The sequence below is a fragment of the Spermophilus citellus genome (assembly GCF_964194105.1).
Source record: "Spermophilus citellus genome assembly, chromosome: 8".
Lineage (NCBI taxonomy): Eukaryota > Metazoa > Chordata > Mammalia > Rodentia > Sciuridae > Spermophilus > Spermophilus citellus.
In genome coordinates this window covers 137,517,849-137,537,982 of record NC_138189.1, presented here as the reverse complement: position 1 = coordinate 137,537,982, position 20,134 = coordinate 137,517,849, and the positions used below count along the sequence as shown (strand labels likewise).

At 35.0% G+C, this 20,134-nt stretch overlaps 1 pseudogene across 1 annotated transcript in view; it reads left to right on the top strand.

The window, feature by feature from the left end:
* Positions 1-7,611: 7,611 nt before the first annotated feature.
* LOC308654735 (sn-1-specific diacylglycerol lipase ABHD11-like) overlaps positions 7,612-20,134 on the top strand; it is a 66,920-nt pseudogene continuing 54,397 nt past the window's right edge. The window contains exons 1-2 of the transcript in view: positions 7,612-7,630; positions 12,532-12,955. The product of the transcript in view is annotated as a sn-1-specific diacylglycerol lipase ABHD11-like (transcript). The remainder of the gene's footprint in view (positions 7,631-12,531; positions 12,956-20,134) is intronic.

The window sequence follows — 20,134 nt, the reverse complement described above, 5'->3', positions numbered from 1 at the left end:
TACCCACTCACTAAGATCAGATTTGCCCCGGGCTGATGTTCTGTGTATACTTCTCATCATCCATATTTAATCCTGAGTCTCCCCTTCTTTCGCTTCATCTCATTGACTTGTGCAGTAAACACAGTGCTTCTCCCACATCTGATGCTTTAGGGAATGTAGATATAAAAGTTATCAAGCTCTGCTGTCCTCTGTAATCTGTGTTTTACAAGGAAGCAATGTATTCAGTGTTTCTCAGCTGTTTCTCTCATGAGCAACTTAGTCTGTGGATGGGGGCTGGGAGATAAGGGGTGTGAGAAGGGATTTTCTAAAGTTTAGGGGTGAGATATCAGCTGGATAACATAGGGGAAAATAGAGAAGCAGGAACAGATTTGAATATTATTTTTGTGCTATAATCAATAGAACACAGTGACTGATTTTACTAACTTAATGAGAAAGTGAACTCATTTCTGTTTCTATTCCCCTGCTCTGAACAGGAAATCATACATCACAGAGATGATGAAATTTCCTTTTGTAGCAACTGCATAGGAAAAATAATAGGGTATCATATTGCTATCATAATACTTCTTGGGTGATGATGGGAATCAATCTTATTATTCATGAGATTAGTCATTGTTGTCTTTAGTTTTGCCATTAAAAATTAACATAAGTTCATGCTTTATGGTTTAGAAAGTGCTTAATATATATTACCTCCTGTGACACTCCCTTTGTATTCATGTAAGAATGCCTACTTCTCTTCACACAGTAAATGCTTCACTATTGACTCAGTCCTTCAGAGTCTTGTCTTGAAAGCTACTTCCACACAGACCCTTTCCATTTCCCTTCAGTCTCAAATATGTCCTTCTGTAGATCTTATCAAAATATATAGAAAAAATACTTTTGCTCCAAAATGCTTACCATTGCTTATGTACTTAAACATGTTTTGCTACTGCTAATGACCTTCTTGTCCACCCTCTGAGCTTCACCAGGGTCAGCTCAACCAGGGCAAGCCACATCATCAGCCTTCCCCACAGTGCCTGGCTTGAAGTAAACGGCAAACATATCTTTTTACTTTTAAAATAAATGACAATAATAACTAAATAATTTCCCTTTGCATACAGAAGACATGCATTTCTCTTCTTTCACTGTTTGATTTTAGTGACTGGAGATTTTGTATATCAGAATGTTAACATTCAACTGTATTGTAATTTTTCTGGTCCGTTAGAAACTAAATCCTTTGGAATTTGCTCATGTCCAGTCAGTATTTACATATGCATCCCTTAGTTCAGGGGCTAGGCAGTGTAGGGACACCATTTATCTGACAGAGTGAGTCATCAAGGCCCAGGAGACTTTGCCAATAATATAAGTGAGAAGTTAGAATTCCCCCTACACAGGTGGTTAAGTTATATAGATTGAGATAAAATAGAAACAGATTCTTTAGAAGTGGAAACAATAGCAGAAGACAAGTCGTCACTTATACAGAGGAAATGAAAGAATTGGGTAAAATTTCAAATACAAGGACTGAAATTTTGGGAGAGATGTTACCTTTTTTTAGTTAGAATCATGTGAGATTCCAATTTTTATAGGGCAAGAGTGGTCTATGTTGATTTCACATGACTCAACAGACACATCTGGTTCTGTGATGTTACAGATGTGGGTAGTACCTTCAACAATCATTCTGTATTCAAGTGGAAAATTCCCCAGATTGTACAATCACCTAGCATTTGGTGTAGATTTGTCAGTTTGAAAATAAGAAATAAAGGGAGAAAAAAAATAGAGAATCACGAGACAAATTCTGAAGACTATCAATGAACATATGAGTCATTTCTACATTTTTTCTTTATTATGACCAATATTTTAGATGCAAGTTTGAACAAACTTTAAAAAACAGTTTGTACTTGTCCTCTTCCATTTACCATAAATTCCCTGCATTCCTGGATTAATAAATAATTATACACATAGAGCAAGAATTGAACATGTTTAAATATACTGATAGTTTTCCTTTCCATAAAGTTATTCTAATTTTTTCTCCTAAACACAGGTAGTTGCCACAAGAAATTACATAGGTTAACAGAACATATGTAAATATATATATATATATATATATATACATATATATATATATATACATATATACATATATATATATATACATATATATATATATATATATATATATATATGTAGACATTTATATAATATATAATCTGACATTTTATTTTCCTTAGCAAACATACTCTTTAAAACAAACTGTCAGGTTTCAGGAACCCTTTGTACTCTTAATAATTACTAACAATCCCAAGGAACTTGGTTTTATGTAGATTGTATCCATTGATATTTACCATAATAAAAATTAGATTGAATTTTAAAATATTTATTAATCTTTTAAAAATATCAATATTGGGGCTGAGTTGTGGCTCAGTGGGAGAGCGCTTGCCTCACACATGTGATGCACTGGGTTTGATCCCCAGTACTACATAAAAATAAACAAACAAAATAAAGGTATTGTGTTCATCAGCAACTAAAAAATTTTTTAAATATCAATATTAAACCAACTACATTTTATGAAAAATATTCCAAGACAAAATTAAATTTGTTTTACATCTTTGAAATGTATAGTTTTCTGTGTTTGGGATTCATTTTATATTTTGAGAAATATCTATAATGCTTACCCTAATAGAAGACAGCTGGATTTGCACTTTCTACTTTTGCTTTCAACCTGTTTTAATGTTACATTTGTTGCATATATGTAGAAGATCTAGCCTCACAGAGATGCCTAATTGAACAAGGAAAATATATTTTAATAGGCTTTCCAAATAATTGTGACTATTCCTTTCTGACACTACACCAAACTTGACCAGTATTAATTTCTTAAAGATTAGTTGCAGTGTAGAATTTGAATCCATATCCTTGATTGCTTATACTCTGAAATATTAAAATCCATTGTCTATATAGCACTTTAAATTAATGATTCACCTTTACAAGATTTTATAAATGTGTACATTTGGAAACTAGTTCAATGAGTCATGAAAATCTTCCAACTGATAAATTTCATTATACAATATCAAATAACCGTATTCTTTAATGTCATTACTGATCTCATCTGAAAAGTCCTCAAGTATTAAGATACTAAGTGTAATAGATATAAGCTTTCCAAATTTTAACCTTCCATTTGAAAGCTCAAAATTTATCATTGTCAATAAATACTATCAGTTATTTTTTACCCAAGGGCAAGATGTCTGCCAAATTCCTAAGTATGAAGACTTAATTTGTCTGTTATGGCTGGCTTTAAGTGAAAATGGTGTTCTATTGCAAAGACAGCTAGTTTAGCTCAAAACTCAAATAACCATAGCAATTTTCCTAGAGGCAGCCGCTGTACTTCTTCATATAGCAGAATTGCCTATGTGTACTTTCCATTTCATTACATAAAGTGTATTAAAAAGATGTGGACTTGCTTGCAAGTGGCACATGCCTGTAATCCCAGCAGTTTGGGAGGCTGAGGTAGAAGGATTGCAAGTTCAAAGCCAGCCTCAGAATCTTAGTGATGCTGTAAGCAACTCAGCAAGACCCCATCTTTAAATAAAATATAAAAAGGGTGGGGATATAGCTTGGTGGTACTGGGTTCAATTCCTAGTACCAAAAAAGAAAATGTGGCTTGATGATTGACATTTAATAAGATTAGTAATCTTTACCATTTCACTAAGGGCTTCCTCAAATGAAAGTGGCTTTTTTTCTTTTCTCTTTTCTGGGACTGAGTGTCAGGGAAGATTGAAATAACTACAGTGATCATTTGGGGCCTAACCATTTCCCCATTTCTGGTCCCATAGATAAGGTCCCTAAGCCCCTGCAAAAACCTCCTATCAAATCAAATAAATGGATGTTCTGCTTAACCTGAGTGGCGGCTTTCAGTTTCCCAAAACCTTGGAATTATTGAAAGAAGCCCTTGCCATCCACCATTGGGAACCAAGACATCCCACCTTCTTGACAACACAAAGCCTGCTCCCTCCATCCCTGCCTGTTCATTCATTTCCCATGTCCCAGCCCTGCATAGCACACTGTACTTCTCCCCCAGAGAAGTACATGTCTGGGTGTCTGTGACACTGCCATCAGTCTCATCTGTCCAGAGATGGGTGTTCTAGGTTTGCTCAGCTCCATAATCCTAGCATGGGCATCCCATTTTTATAACAATTGAAGAGGAGATGATTAACATAAGCATTGACTATTTCCCCACTGTTTGCATTTATCATTTATCATTCAAATAAAAGCAAGCCTTCTATGCTTACCTACTACTGATGCTAGATGAACATAAGCAAAACAGAAAATCTAGCCAAGTGTATAAGTTTTTCTAGCTGCAAAGCAAAATAACAGCTCTGAAGGCAATACATGCACTCAACCTTTAAATTTTGACTTAGACCTTTGGTGAGACAAGTTCCCATGTCATTGGAAAGTTGTAGACTAGCGACTTATTTTGTTAATGTTTTATGTAGTGGGCATTCAACAGGGCAACCTTATGGCTTTATAATCTCTCAGCTGCTGCCTGTGCTTCTTCAACCAGTGCAAGAGATGTTATCCTGTAGGATGTTATCCTGCAGTATAAACAGATGGCTAAAATGCACATTATCTTCATTTCAGTTTAGATAAGCTGCAATAATTTTTAGCTTCAAAATAGCTCATCACATGTGCATTTGAACTATTCAGTTCTTCAGATTGCAAGACCTGGATGATTGTCTTGAAATGATATCAAAAGTTAACTAGCATTTTGATATGATTTGAATAAGACAAAATAAGGTCAATAAATAGCATATATAAATCTTAGAAGAAACAGAGTTTTAGTTAATTTTTTATTTTTATTTATAGTATTAACCAATGTATCCAAAACACCCCCCCCTCTTTTCCAGCATCTTGAGATATAGATGCTGCAGTTGAGGAATGAGAAAAGCAAGTTTTCTGACTCCTTCTTTTAGGCCAATGATGTATCCCTAAATACAAGAAAAATAGTACAAGATAATTATTTTTATTTTAGAACGAAACATTATTTAATTAAAATTAGTCTTATGAAAATTTCTAAAACTTACAAAAGTTTTCAAAACATTAAGACAATAACGCCAAACAAGAAAACAAATTATATTTATTTTGTGTTGTGTTTCTGTATAGATACAAAGAAACTTCATGACATCAAAATAATGACATCCTGGAAGGTAATGAACTCACAGAATAAAGTATAAGCTAAAATGCACAGTAGAAATACTGAGAAATATGAATTAATCCCTCTCAATGCTCATATTTACTTGCATATTAAACCTGCCATCTCAGAAAAATCTGTGAACACTAGGATATGAAGTCTCAGGGGACACAGCCAGCAGAACAATGCTGTTGCCACATGTCATTGCCCCAGTCCCCTGTGGCCTCATAAAGGAGTGAGTGCTAAAACACAGACCCTGACTTGGTGAAACATGAAAGCTGTTGACCTTGGGGATCTCCACAGGTCCACAGCACACGCTGTGCAACCACTGCTAAGAAGAGTTGTACTTTAAAGACTCCTGACTTGCTACTGACACACTCAGCCATGAACTTTCCTTCTTCTATTTTAATCTTTGTCTACCATATGAGAATCCCTAATGAGAGTGACAGAAAACGAATAGAAAAAGAGAAATTGGCAAAGGATAAAAGCTGGCAGTTGACTAAAGAAGAGACAACAAATGTCCTCAAATGTATAGCCACAAAGAAATAGAAATTAAAATAACCTTTGTTCAGAAAATTGGGGGGGGGTGATAAGAGAAAAGTGCTGAAAATAACACACTTGATTAAAGATGTGGGGAAATCTGCACATTCTCGAACCTAAGCAGATAATAATTGGTACAATTTACCATCTCCACAATCTAATTTTCCAATTGTACCTTATACTTAGAAAACTTAGAAATTTCTTGAATTTTTTTCTTAACAAAGAAAAAAGATGAATGTTTATAGATATATGATGTATCTACATATAGATACATACATACACACATGTAGAATACATACACACACATATATATATATATATGTACATAGATATAGATATCATAGTGTTTATAATAGTAAATTTTTTTTGGAATAACCAAAATATACATCAGGAGGATTTGGCTTTAAAGTTCTTGGGCATTCACAAGATGAAATATTATGATTCACTAAAAAGAATGGTATGATTCTTTATCATTTTTGGAAACGGAGACCAAGGTACTTGATAATTAAAGTAATTAAAAATAAATGATATCTGCAAAAGTGCATAAGTAGTGTGACTTATTCAATAGAGTTACATGCATGGGTAAATGCATAGACAACAGATACACACCAACAGGTTAAAGAATGAACCTTGGGGCTGGTGTTGTAGCTCAGTGGTGGAGCACTTACCTTGCACATGTGAGGCCCTGGGCTTCAATTCTCAGCACCACATAAAAATACAGATATTGTGTCCATCTGCAACTAAAAAAAAATTTTAAAAGAATGAATTGCTTGTCATGAAATTACTGATTATTTTCAATTTAGCTTAATTTAAGGTGGTGTTTTTCAATGACATGTGTGTGGTGGGGGCCAGAATTTTCCCCCCTCGGGGAATATTGGGCAATGTTGGGGACACTGATCATTTTCACAGCTGGGAGAAGAATACTGCTGGCATCAAGTAGCTAGAAGCCAGGGGTGCTGCTGAATATCATAAAATTGTTCTTCCCAACATGTCACAGTGGCGTGGTTTTACAAATTTCTCAATTTTACAAATATTTATTGGGCCACTATCATACGCAAGGCATTGGTAATGCAGAAGTAAATCAAAGGGATATGGATGTCATAATAAGACTGATATTTGTAATACCTGAATATACTGACTCCTTTGTAGATTAGTAAAAATCATGTAGTTACATTAATTCAAGGGAGGAGAGGAATGAATCTTAAAATCTATTCTTTTTGATCTTTTACACCACTCATAAGAATTTTTAAGGTCCTGAAAAATTGCACAAAGATATGTGTGCACTATTGGTAACTAGATTGTTATTGATATATCATGGTGGAAATTTGGCCATGGGCACAGTAGGGGTGTCATAATATGAAGTTTGAGCATTCAATTCATGGACTACTCTGCAGCTTTTAAAATTCACATTTAAAAAAATACTAATATGAGAAATGCTCATTGTATAAAGCTAAATGAAAAAACAGACCACAAATCTCTATGTACTGCATGATCCTCATTTTTAAAAACACATAGGAGAAAAAAGCCAGCAGGAAATATGTCAAAATGAGTTATGTGACTCTTTGGTGGTGTATCATGAGCAATTTTGAATATATTTTCTTTACAGTCTAGGCACTTTCTAAATCATTGAAAATGAACATACATTATTTTTATAATTAGGAAAAAAGACATACCATATTGATTTCTACATGGAATGCTGTGTATTAGCATAAAAGAAAAAGGAAGTGTGATTTTTTTTTTGTCCTTGAGAAGCTTATATATAAAGCTGGAAGGATGAGTCATACATAACACGGGAATTTATGATTAATAATAACTATGACTGTGAAAAAAAAAAGGCCTGAAACAAACTTATCTAAATATCTGCTAGTCTGGCACTATGGTAGATACTTTCACTAATGTTATCACATTTCGGGATGACAGCTGTCCTGGGAGGTCAGTATCATTAGCGGTTAAGAATCTTGCCTCATGGCCACCCACAGAATTTAGTAGTGGGAGGATTTCACACCAGATCTGAATCATTTTGGTAAAAAATCATCATTTGCACTCTGTGTGCTCTTCCTTGCTGGAGGTACTGGAAAAGATTATCATAATTATGAACCTGAGCCCTTCGGTGGGCGCCATGCAAACGGACACATTTGTTTCCAGAGTCACAGAAATAGTCCCCAACATGTAAAGTTGGAAAGGAATAGCACAGTGAAAGTCAGACAGAATTTTTGTGTTCAAGGCGTTCCTGCCTTAGATGACATCACATGAATCTCTGCACAGTAATGAATTGCTTCTGCACAGGGGCGTTCTCCAGCATCAAAGGAGAAGCTGTGGTGGGTGATGAATGACTGCTGGCTGGGTTCCTTCTCGAACCATCTCCCTTATCTACAAGTAATATAACTGGGCATAAAGTCAGAAAATGGATGTTTTAATCAATCCCACTTTCATTTTGACAGATCTTTGCTGAAAAGAAGTGGGCAGTCCTGTGTCCTTTCTGCTGTTTTGTTTATATTACAAGATCTTGCTCTCCATTTTCTTTGACATAGTGGAAGGATTTATCCAAAATAATGGTTCTCATTTAGATAGGGAAGTTCGATCCATCACTGTGCCATGACAGCACCATCAAACCTAATTCCCCCTCTCTATTAAACAAATAAAACATCACTCTTGTGTCCGATACTGAAAAATGTCTGCCAGTAGCTCAAGATTTATTAGTTTGTTCAAGCCCCTCCATTACAGAAAATATAGAATTCCTTCTGTTGTTTAACTGAGAACTTTGGTCATGCAAAAGGGTTTGAGAGTGGAAAAGTGGGAAAAAAAATGTGGATGAGTTTTATTTATGAAAAAAGACATGAAAATATTTTATTCCACTTTAACTTTTTTCACATTAAAATGCAAGTTCATGATCTCTTTATTTCAAGGTCTATCTTCCTTTATTCTCCCCTAATGTTATATTAAATAATGTGGAAAATAGGGTATCTTTTATGTCAGAAAAACTGGAATCTCTTTTGTAATTTTTCCAATATATCAGATGTCTTGAAATACAGCATTGAATTGATGTTCTTAGTTTACATTTTTTTTTAGAGTGAGAGAGGAGAGAGAGAGAGAGAGAGGAGAGAGAGAATTTTTTTTTTTTTAATATTTATTTCTTTTTAGTTCTCGGCGGACACAACATCTTTGTTGGTATGTGGTGCTGAGGATCAAACCCGGGCCGCACGCACACCAGGCGAGCATGCTACTGCTTGAGCCACATCCCCAGCCCCCTTAGTTTACATTATTATTAACAGTAATCATCAGGTGTGTACCTTTAACTATTGAAAGTTAATTATTGAAAGTTAAGTAGGATTTCCCTCAATTTCTAAATAAAGACACTGAGGCACAAGGAGTTCAAATAAATTATTTAAGTTCACAGAGTTGTAATGAGTTGATTGCGAATCCAACTTAGTGCCTCTAAATATAATTTCCATGCTCTTCCATACACAATACTCGGTTTTACTTCAAAAGCAATTGTTGAAGCAGATGCAAATATGCCAGGGGCCATTGAAGGAATGCAAATTAAAATCACAGTGAGATAACACCTTGCACCAATTAGGATGGTATTATAAAACAAACAAATTCTGGATAAGCAGAAAACAGCAAGCGTTGGTAAAGATGTGGAATAGTTGGAATTCTTGTGCCTTAGTCTAGAAATGCAAAGTCGTGCAGCTACAGTGGAAAACAGTGTGACAATTCTGTAGAAAGCCAAGATATGGAATTGACACCCAATCCAGAAATTTCACTTCTGGTTATGTATTTGAAAGAATTAAAAGCAGGCACTTGATATATGTAAACACATATTCATAGCAATGTTAGTCACAATAGCCAAAAGATGGCAACAACCCAAATGTTCCTTAACAGATGAATGAATGAACACAATATACCACATACATTTAATGGAGTATCATTCAGCCTAAAAATTAATGAAATTATGGTGCATATAACAACATGGAGACCCTGGAAACACATGTCAGACACAAAAAGATACAATTATAGGAGTCCACTTCAATAATAAAATAGACAAATTCACAGACACAAAGCAGAAGCTGGAGGAGATAGGAGAATAGAGTATTATTTTTTAACAGGTACAAAATTTCTCTTTGGGGATGATGAAAATTTCTGGGAATGAATAGTGGTCATGGTTGCATGACATTGTGACTTCATATACTGAATTATGTATCTAAAATGGCTAGAATGACAAATTTCATGCTATGTTTATTTTGCCACAATAAAATTGGGCTGTACAAAGTAATTTCTCTGACATATATTCAAAGTTGAGCTTCTATATTCACATGAAAATAACTTGTATTCAAAACATTAAACCAAATTATGAGATACTACAGACTCTACGGAATGAGGGAAAAAAAGTATCTGGACAGAAAAAGTCAAGATAAAGTCATTAATATAAATTAAGATCTATTTACGCATGCTTCTCAAATTGGAAAGCTTGTAGAATTCAATCCAGTGGTAATTAGATTAGTTAAAGGAAGTTAAGTCTAACTTCTTTGAGGGTACAGGCGAAAGTCTATGCAAATCAGATGAAGGAACTGAGTGAGCACAGATTTAAAGTCCCTGATTATATAGTGAATATGAAGGAGAACTAAGCATAGCAATTAGATGTTCAGCTTTCCACTTTATGTACATGGCCTTTGGGTTTATTCTTAGATGTTCTAGAACAACTAGCTTCGGGGTATGGCCCCAAGGTGTCTGAGACCAAAGAACAAGAGGCAGACAAAACTAGGACTCACTCTTTAGGGGGCCTTACTGATGGAAGTGTGGTCCTGGGCAGCAGGAAGACCAACTGGATCCTTGCAATTTGGATCAAAAAGAGGGTTATACATAAATGAGTTAGGACAAAAGTGTTTTTAGTCTACCTGGGGTGCGGCTGGTTTATCCTAATATCAAAGAATTAGGCACATTCTTAGTGCCAGGTCCTTTTGTAAAGTTCCACGTATATCACTCTGCTAGTTTTGTCTGTTTATAGTTTCCTAGGAAATTCTGCAGGAAAAAAAAATCAACTCTGAGGTAATCATGGCAGTTTTAATTCAAGATGGCTGGAATCATGTCAGGCTGAATCCATCCATACACTAGGCACTGACCTTAAGTAATCATATCACTATCATGAACTTTCAGCAACTCTTTCCCTGAAATGGTTAATGTGTTTTCTTGAAAAATAAGTATTTTTGCAAACACAGAAAGTTTGAAATTAAATAAAGAGATGATGAATATACTAACTCAAGAAAATTTACACATTACATTATAGGTCTGAAATAAACTTTTACGTTTTGGGGACATTTTAATATATTTGGCATTTTAAGGCATTTAGTGTGTTTAATGGAATCTGATGAATTAAAGGATAAGAGCATGAATTAAAATGCACAATGGATTCTGGAATTGTACTTTCCAGTGAAAAATATATCTAAAATCCTGACTAAGATTATAAAAACACAGAAAGTAAAAATGTGCCTTATTTATAAGTTTACAATAACTACAAGGCTGATTTAAATGTATAACTAGGTGTGTCTTGGTGGTGTGAAGTGTAAGTTGTCAGGAAGTTTTTAAAATTTTTTTAAAAAAACTATTCAGTTTTTAACAAATATTTTAACAAATATATTAAGAATAGTCTAAAATATTTTAGAAACCATAATTTACTAAATTTGTAAATGAGTTTAATTATTTACATTAATTTAGTGTATTCAACTTGAGTTAATTGAACATTCACCAAACAAAAAGAGAAAATAATTACTTTTTGTTTATTAGTTGTTATAAATAGGACAAGATTTGTTAGTCAAATTAAAAGCTTAAAAAAAACAAGTTTCCTTTATCATTACAACTTTCAAAGATATGTTAATTTTAAGGCTATGTAATTGAACATAGTCCTTTCAATCTCCTTCAAGACATTTAAAAGCCCACACTGATGGCCCTGTCATGATAAGCTACACTAAAGCAAAGATTCTCAGCTTCGGTGGACATACCTTTGATGTGGGATCTAGTAAATCATTAATAATAAAACTACTAAAGTGTGCAAATCATTAGCATTTAAGAATAGACCAGTTCCAAGGTTATTCCTATAATAATATCAACCTTCTTCCTTGTCTACTATATGCATTCTTCAGTGGGAGTTATTTATGAATTACAGTGCACTGGAGTATGTGATAATCATCCTGTAAGATCTGATGACTAGGAGCATCCCCCAGGAAAGCTGAATGACTAGGAGAGAGAGACAATTAAGTAATAGTAACATAAAGGGTACATCTTATCTTTGGTACCTTTTAAGAATGCCAATTCTTGCTAGTTGCATTGGAATAAATATTCCGTTTTTTCTGTCTCTGCTCATAGAGGTTTTAGGGTGTAGGACCTGATATATTAAACTTAAGGTCTGAAACATTTTGATTAGAAATCTTTATTATTCTGTAGTGTATCACTGAATAAAATTCTACTAATGAATAAAAGCTGTTCCTCTAATTTTCCTCTGAATGTTATATAATCTCTAAGCAAAAGCATGCTGGTGTGTGCGCACTCACACACACACACACACACACACACACACACACACACCCCTGTGCAGTATCTACCAATTTCTCTTGTTATAAATAATTTCAATTTCTTGGTGGATCCAAGATGGCAGGCCAAAGGGAGGAAACATTCTATGTCGCTCCATGACCCGGGTCTCAACTAGTGGGAGTTCTGCTTTGCTGAAAGTGATAAAAGACCCCTCCACAGCTGATCCCACACAGGAATCATGGCCACCATGCCACGCGGGGCTTCAGCATTAGAACAGGACTCCTGACTCCGACTACTCGCCCACGCAGGTCTCTGGTGCCTTAGCGGACCACTGGCATCAGTACCTGTGCAGAATTGCCAGACGCTGCTCCCAAGCGGGACACTCAGCCGCTTCCCACATTCAGGAACTCAGGCTGCCACCCCCATGTGGACTCTATCTACCAACGTGGGGTTGCCCCAGTTGCCTCCATCTTGGGACTCAGCAGCTACTGCCATGTTCCCTCCTTGCAGTAGCATGTCTGCACCTGGGGACATCATGGGCTCTGAGGAAAGCAGACAGCTGCAACACTGCACAACACAGAGCTCATCTCTGAACACATCGCACAAAGCCATTGCAGGCTCCCCGGACCCGACCAGATACCCCATTGCTGAAAGCAGCTGCCTCCATCTTGGGTCACCTCCATCACCATCTGTAGTCAGGGCAACTACCAGTTTGGAACACTGGATAGCCAGGTACCTCTAGTTTTCGAATTCCCCCCTATCCTTAGTGGCTGCTAATTTGGCAGAGTGACTGCTCAATTCAAAACAGCCCTCCAGGACAGGTGCACAGCCACCAGAGTGCAACACACAAGACGCCCAGAGAGAAAGGTTCCTGATTAGGAAGTAGAAAGGGAGAAGGTGAGGGAGATGCACTCTAGAGACAAACTTAGAGACCAGGAACTGTGAGGTCTGCAGGCGAAATGAGGAAATAAAACCTGCTATCCACATCACAGGAGCAGACCCCAGAGGAGATCCTTGAGGTGCAGTCTCCCAACAGGACAGGCAGGTGCCATATCCCACATTCAGGTACCCTCCACCCAAGACCAACCCTCATACACTGGTAACCCCCACCACCCTGATGGTGGAAATACCAGCTAAGAACAGACAACCCCACTTATGAGAAGGGAAACAGGAAAGATGCTGTTCTCCAACCAAAACAATCCTTGTTTCTTTCTTGGAGATTTTTTTTCTTTCTTCTCCCTCTTTATTCTCCTGCCCTCACATCCCCCAACATACGTGAAACTAAGTACTTTGCATGAATTAGAATTTTGAGGACAGGGATGTCTGAAGAGTATATGACAGTTGTGTTGTATATATTTTTTTTCTTTTTTCCCCACCAATTTCTATTATTTTAATATTTTTTAAATTTTTCTTAATATATATGTATGTTTGTTTTATGTACTCTACTATCTTCCCACTTACTTGTCTACCACAATTTACTTCCTTTCTCTTCTCCTGCTACTAATCTTCCTCTTTAGATTTCTCTTTCACATTTCCTAAGATATAGTAACTCTATATTCTCATCTTCTACCTCCTAAGCATATCATCCTACTCCACCCCCGGTTCTTTGTCCAGAATCAGAAACTGTAAACTCCTTTACAAATCTACTGAGTATATTGTAGATAATAATTGAATTCACTATTTCTGTACTTTGTGACCAAACTGAAAATGTCTTAATAGCAAACATTTGTTTTTAGGGTGTATAGTGTTTATATTGGGATCCTTCACCTCAAAGGAGAGTTATTTGATCACTACAGGAGCACTATAAGCCTATAGGGTAAAAATGGTAAAGCCCCAGATCCACAGTGCTAGAAGGGAAGACACAATATGAACAGACAAGGGAAGAAAGTGCCCCAAACAAATGAAGACACCACATCATTAGAATCATTGGCAGTCACAGCAGGAAGAATGACAGGGAAGGAATTTAGGATGTACATTTGTTCTGCGAATTAAAGGATGATATAAGAGAGCAAAAACAGGCAGCAAAAGATCATTTTGACAAAGAGCTACATAAACAAATATAGGAAGCAAAAGATTACTTCAATAGGGAGATAGATTCTTAAACAAACAAACACACAGAAATCCTTGAAATGAGGAAACAATAAACCAAATTAAAAGTTCAATTGAAAGCATCACCAACAGATTAGATCAGTTGGAAGACAGAACCTCAGAAAATACATACAAAATATATAATCTTGAAAATAATGTAGACCACACAGTGAAATGGTAAGAAACCATGAGCAGACCATTCAAGAAATATGGGATAGCATAAAAAGATCAAATTAAAATGTTATTGGGATAGAGGAAGGCATAGAGTTCCAAACCAAAAGAATGAGCAATCTATTCAATTAAATAATATCAGAAATCTTTTTGAACATGAAGAATGAATTGTAAAACCAAATTCAAGAGGTTCAAGAGGTGTAGAGGATGCCAAATGTACAAAATCATAACAGATCCAGATCAAGGCACATTATAATGAAAATACCTATCATATAGAATAAGGAGAGAATATTAAAAGCCATACCAGAAAGGTATTAGATTACATATAGGAGAAAACCATTTACATTATGGGCAGATTTTTCAACCCAGACCCTGAAAACTAGAAGATCCAAGAACAACATATATAAAGCTCTGAAAGAAAATGGATGCCAACCAAGAATCTTATATCCAGCAAAATTAAGCTTTAGATTTGATGACGAAAAACTTTCCATGATAAACAAAAGTTAATAGAATTTACAACTTGAAAGCCTGCACTACAGAACATTCTCAGCAAAATATTCCATGAAGAGGAATTGAAAAACATTAAAAAATGAAAATCAGCAAAGGGAGGTATTACACTAAAGAAAAAACTAATAAAAGGAGAAACCAAGTCAAGTTAAATACCAAACATAAATAAAAATGGTTTTGGATACAAATCATGTCTCAATAATAACCCTGAGGGCTGGCATTGTAGCTCAGGGATAGAGCGCTCACCTAGCATGTAGGAGGCCCTGGGTTTGATCCTCAGCACCACATAAAAATAAATCAATAAAATAAAGGAATTGTGTCCAGTTACAATTAAAAAATAAATATTAAGAAAAATTTTTTTTAAAAAATAATAATAATAATAACCCTGAATGCTAATGGTGTAAACTCACCAATCAAAAGACATAGATGGGCAGTTTGGATTAAAAAAAAAAAGAACCCAACAATATGCTGTCTCAAAGAGAGTCATCTCATAGGAAAAGATATCCACAGACTGAAGGTGAAAGAGTTGGGGAAAATCATACCATTCACATGGACTATGGGAGCAAACAGGGGTTTCCATCCTCATATGAAATAAAGTAGGCTTCAAGCCAAAGTTAATCAAAAGGGACAAAGAAGGATTTTTCATACTTCTCAAGGGAAGGCATAAAAATAATAAATTCATATGCCCCAAGCAATGGAGCATCTATGTTCATCAACCAAACTCTTCTCAAGTTCATGAGTCAAATAGTCCACAACACAATAATTCTGGAAGACTTCAACACACCTTTTTCACCACTGGATAGATCTTCCAAAACAAAAGCTGAACAAAGAAACTACAGAATTCAGTAATACAATCAATAACTTAGACTTAACTGACATATATAGAATATTTCATTCATCAAAAAGTGAATACACTTTCTTCTCAGAAGCACATGGATCCTTCTCTAAAATAGACCATATATTATGCCACAAAGCAACTCTTAGCAAATACAACAAAGTAGAGAGACTACCCTGCCTTCTATCAGATCATAATGGAATGAAATTAGAATTCAATGATAAAATTAAAAAATAGAATCTACTACAACACCTGGAGACTAAGTAATATGCTGCTGAGTGAACAATGCGTTGCAAAAGACATCACAGACAAGATTGGAAAATTCTTATAGGTAAGTGAGAACATTAAAACAACATTTCAAAATCTCTGGGACACTATGAAGGCAGAACTAAGAAGAAAGTTCATTGTATGGAGTTCATGCCTTAAAAGAAGAAAGGGTCACCAAATATATGACTTAACATTACATCTCAAAGCCTAGAAGAAGAAGAATAAATCAACACCAAAAGAAGTAGGAGACAGGAAATAATTAAAATCAGGGCTAAAATCAATGAAAAAAAGAAACAATTGAAAAAAATGACAAAATAAAAAGTTGATTCTTTGAAAAAATAAATAAAATTGACAAATCCTTAGCCATGCTAACAAAGAGGAGAGAGAAAGCATTCCCTCTAAAAACTGGAACAAGACAGATGCCCTCTTTCACTACATTTATTTAAGATAGTTCTTGAAACACTGGCCAGAGGTATTAGATGAAAAAAATTAAAGGGCTACAGATAGGAAAAGAAGAACTCAAGTTAGCACTATTTGCCAATGATATGATTCTATACCTAGAAGACTCATAAAGTTACACCCACCAGAAAACATCTAGAAGTAGTAAATGAATTTAGCAAAATAACAGGATACAAAATCAACACCCATAAATCAAAGGCATTTCTGTGTATCAGTAACAAATCTTCTGAAAGGGAAACGAGGAAAGCTACCCCATTTACAATAGCCTTAAAAAAAAAAAAAACTTTGGGAATCAACCTAACAAAAGAGATAGAAGACCTCTGCATTGACTACAGAATGCTAAAGAAAAAAATTAAAGAATAACTTAGAATATGTAACGATCTCCCTTGTTCTTGGATAGGCAGAATTAATATTGTCAAAATGACCATACTACCAATAGCACTATACAGATTTAATGCAATTCCAATCAAAATCCCAAATGACATTCCTCATAGAAATAGAAAAAGCAGTCATGAAATTCATCTAGAAAAACAAGAGACCCAGAATAGCTAAAGCAATCCTTAGCAGGAAGAGTGAAGTAGGTGGCATCACTAAACCAGACCTTAAACTATACTACAGAGCAACAGTAACAAAAACAGCATGGTATTGGCACCAAAATAGACTTATAGTCCAATGGTACAGAATAGAGGACACAGAGACTAACCCACACAATTACAGTTATCTTATATTAGACAAAGGCACCAAAAGCATACATTGGAGAAAAGACAACCTCTTCAACAAATGGTGCTGGGAAAACTGCATATCCATATGAAGTTAAATCCCCATCTCTCACCTTGCACAAAACTCAACTCAAAGTGGATCAAGGACGTAGGAATTAAACCAGAGACACTGTGCCTATTAGAGGAAAAAGTAGGCCCAATTCTCCATCATGTCGAATTAGGCCCCAACTTTTTTAATAGGATTCCTATAGCATAAGAATTAAAATTAAGAATCAATAAATGGGATGGATTCAAACTAAAAAGCTTCTTCTCGCAAAAGAAACAATCTGTGAGGTGAATAAAGAGACAAATTTTTACCACATGCACTTCAGATAGAGCACTAATCTCTAGGGCATATAAAGAACTCAAAAAGCTAAACACCAAAAAAAACAAATAGCCCAATCAATAAATGGGCCAAGGAACTGAATAGACACTTCTCAGAAGATGATATACAATCAATCAACAAACATATGAAAAAATGTTCAGCTTCTCTAGCAATTAGAGAAATGCAAATCAAAACTACTCTATGATTTCATCTCACTCCAGTCAGAATGGCAGCTATTAAGAATACAAACAACAATAAGTGTTGGTGAGGATGTGGGGGAAAAGACACACTCATACACTGCTGGTAGGACTGCAAATTGGTGCGGCCAATTTGGAAAGCAGTATAGAGATTCCTTGGAAATCTGGGAATAGAACCACATTTGACCCAGCTATCCCACTCCTTGGTTTATCTATATGCAAAGTACTTAAAAGCAGCATGCTACAGGGACATAGCTACATCAATGTTTATAGCAGCACAATTCACAATAGCTAAACTGTGGGACCAACCTAGATGCTCTTCAGTAGATGAATGGCTAAAGAAAATGTGGTATATATACACAATGGAATATCACTCAGCAATAAAAGAGAATAAAATCATGGCATTTTCAGGTAAATGGATGGAGTTGGGAAGATAATACTAAGTGAAGTTAGCCAATCCCCAAAAAACTAATGTCAAATGTTTTCTCTGATATAAAGAAACTGATTCATAGAGGAGTTGGAAGGGGGAGCATGGGAGGATTAGATGAACTCTAAATAGGGCAGAGGGGTGGGAGGGGAAGGGAAGGTGCATGTGGGTAAAAAAAGATGGTGGAATGAGATGGATATCATTACTCTAAGTACATGTATGAAGACATCAATGATGTGAATATACTTTATATACAACCAACGTTATGAAAAATTGTGCTGTATATGTGTAATATGAATTGTAATGTATTCTGCTGTCATATAAGACAAATTAGAATAAAAATTAAATAAGTAACAATTAAAAATAATTTCAATTTCTTGTACAGTTTAAAAGTTACAAAGGTCACAGTAATCATAAAATATGTGAGAATTTGGGAGTTCATTATCTTTTTTTGCCTCAATTTATAGATCAGTAAAAAGAAATTTTAATAGATTCATTACTTGTCTAAAATGAACAACTGAAAATTGGCAGAGGCATAAAATCTATTAGTACAAATTCATTACTTGTCTAAAATGAACAACTGAAAATTGGCAGAGGCATAAAATCTATTAGTACAAATTCATAGATCAGGTGCATTTTCATTATTATCTCATGGAATTAAAGATCTCTTTGAGAAATATACAATGTATACCTATGGAACTCTGTATCATACCAATTATAATTGTTTATATGCTGCATTCTCCTTATTTGGCACATGGTAATTATAGGACAGTATTTCATGATTGGAAGGGTAATCAAAAAATGCATGGTTGCCTGTAACATTCAAAACAAATCAGTAAAATCACAACCATGTTAACTGAATAAAAAGAAAAGACAAATGATGATCTCAATGAATGCTGAAAAGTATTTTATAAAATTCAACTATGATTTTAAAAACTCTTAATAATGTAGGAATAGAAAATATCTTGATTTTTCAAAGAATATCTACAAAAAACACACAGCTAGAATGTTGCCTGATGACATTTTGTCTAGCTTTACCCTCATTTTAGAAAGAAGGCAAAGAGACTCAGTTCTTTTCAAAATTTCATGGCTTATTTTAGCCAATATAGTAAGATAATGAAACACAGATTGACCATGTCAAAATGGTGGTGAGAATGTGGAACAATGGAACTATCATATAACAGTGGTGGGAGAAATGATACTTACACCACTTTAGGAAGCAAATTGGAGGCTTTTCTAAATTAATATGCCTTTAGATATGCCTCTGTTCCACAATCTACCAATTCCACTTCTAAGCAGAGAAATGAAAATTGTAAGTTCACAAAAATACTTATATACGAATTTACCTCGTGTTTTTATGTATAACATCCAAAATATGGAAACAATTCATTTTAACACAGGAATAGATAACCAAAAACACATTTAGACTCTTAGCATGTATTAATATTGAGCTGTAAAAGGCAAAAATATGGTAGGATAATATAAATCCAGTGGATGCCTCAGTTGGAAAGGCTGTTACTTGCTAGCAGAGCGTCAGGGAACTTTCATAGGTGATCGGCAATATTCTATGTTTGGATTTGACGAATGGTTTCCTGGATATGTATTTGGCAAAATTCAATGATCTGTACATTTAAGATCTGTGAATTTCCTATATGAAATATATATACTAATGAAATAAATATATATGAGTGTGGGAAAGGTGAGAGTGTAACTAGTCAATGGTTTGAGGGGTTTATGTCTAAATAAAAGCATGGAGTGGGCAGTAATGTGAGAAGAAATAGAGGTGACATATTTGCGGTTTGGTTATTGCTGGTGCAATTCTCTTAACATTTATTGCAGATGTCGTTGTAATAGTGGGTATTTATTTTTTATGCTTG